This window comes from Austrofundulus limnaeus, unplaced genomic scaffold (genome assembly GCF_001266775.1).
Source record: "Austrofundulus limnaeus strain Quisiro unplaced genomic scaffold, Austrofundulus_limnaeus-1.0 Scaffold1565, whole genome shotgun sequence".
Lineage (NCBI taxonomy): Eukaryota > Metazoa > Chordata > Actinopteri > Cyprinodontiformes > Rivulidae > Austrofundulus > Austrofundulus limnaeus.
The window spans coordinates 44,034-46,023 of NW_013953967.1; positions in this window are offsets into that span (position 1 = coordinate 44,034).

Below are 1,990 nucleotides of genomic sequence, written 5' to 3' on the forward strand. Positions count from 1 at the left end.
GTTCTATTCTTTGAGCCTGCCTGCACCCTGGGTTTGTTCCTGCTAAATCTTGTCAACTTTTATGAGAATTTAGATTAAAGGGAGATACTCTGGTCCACACTCCAACATAGTAGATGGCGATAATACATCTTAACATTAGACGTCACCCGCCAATAAAAACAGAAGAAGAAGAAGTCTTGTGTCGGTTCATTGTGTTCTGTTCCCCCTGCCTGTGATCCTCGTGCAGTCTTGTAAYTTTGAGCTGCCTCTCCAGCAGTTTTTTGTTACTTTAATAAATCTTTTGTTCTATTCTTTGAGCCTGCCTGCACCCTGGGTTTGTTCCTGCTAAATCTTGTCAACTTTTATATAACTGTCTCTACTGTACTGTGTGTCTATTTTGAGTTAGATTGAGTTAGAAAAAAACTGATTTAGTGACATGTAGAATCGATGTGGAATGCATGTATGTTCACATTTTGATTCCAGGTCAGCTTGTTCTTCCACTGATACAGATCTGACAAGGCTGGTATTTTTGTATCTAAAGGCAGACATCTGCCTCTTGGCATTTTCAACTTTGTTTTATTAAAAAAGCTCAACAAGCTGAGTTTTCCTTTTTCCTGTCTCTCTTCTTATTTTTGCCAATTTGTGTAAAACACAATTATGTGTGGTAAGAGTTTGAATAATTAAGTCACATTTTCTTATTTATTATTTTACTGTATTATTTGTTTGCTTGTTCAAGAGCTGATAACATTTGTGAGATTTAAGTATTAAAAGCAAACCATGATTTCAATTTGCATCAGTTTTCCACACTGTCAAGAAAAAGATGCTGCAAGAAGGTAACTGCCTGCTTTCATCTGCCAGCAAAATGTTTCATAATGAAACCTTCAGGGTGTGAAGTGACACCCTGAAGAACATATTACATGTGTTGTTTAAAGCTAGGTTTATTGTTGATGTGGTGAACACAGAGTGAGGATGAGTGCTCCAACAGTAACGCAGTCGTGCTGTTGCCCCCATGCATGTTGTCACATGTCCTTTTGGAGAATACACCWTCAAGGTAGCATCAAGTAAACAACTACACCGGTTGCTCAGGTCTGTGTGTTGTCAAAAACATGATTATAACCAAGCCTTAAAGCTTTGGTATTCAAGGCAATCCAAATTCCTTAGATGCCTTTTTCTAGCAGTAATAATGTAAATACAAAAACAACTGCTTCAGGACTTCTGACTGAAATGTTTCAATGACAGGAGAAATTAAAGAAACAGTTATCTCAAACATTTAGTTGCCTTGTGTTTTAATACTATTTTATTTTACATTTGTTAAAGATTGTGATATAAAAATATCCAATTCATCAGAACAAACAAGATTGAAGCTGAACTAAAATAAGTCAAACATTCAAAAAGAAAAAATAAGTAGGTCCTCTGATGGGTTCRTTTTTAGTGAAACATTTCGTCTCTCGTCCAAGAGACTTCTTCAGTCAGATGAGTCTAAGGTGAACTCAGCCTTAAGAGCACTGCCTCCACATGGTGGACAAAGAGGTCAGTCACATGCAAAAGAAGGCCATCGCTTCTTGATTAGTTCTATTATTGTTCATAGAGGGTCATGTCCCCATCATCTGACTTACTGGTTCGGATGCTGTGGTTCTTAGGTGTCGTGTCATGTGTATAGTGAAGGCAGGCGGGGCTCAAACATCCCCGTTTTTGTCTTTTGTCCACTAATTTTTTGTCTTTTTTTGTCTCTTAAGACTGAGTTCACCTGAAATCCATCTGACTGAAGAAGTCTCTTGGACGAGAGATGAAACGTTTCACTAAAGAAGAACCCATCCAGAGGACCTACTTATTTTTGATTTTTTTCCTACCTGGATTACTGAGATGCATCAGGACAAGTCAAACATTCCTTCTTGTGTTTGACAAAAGACTTGATCAAACTGTCTTACTTGGAAAGTCAATCTCTGTCATCCTATTTATTTATTTATTTATTTATTTATTTATTTATTTATTTATTTATGCATCTGTTTTC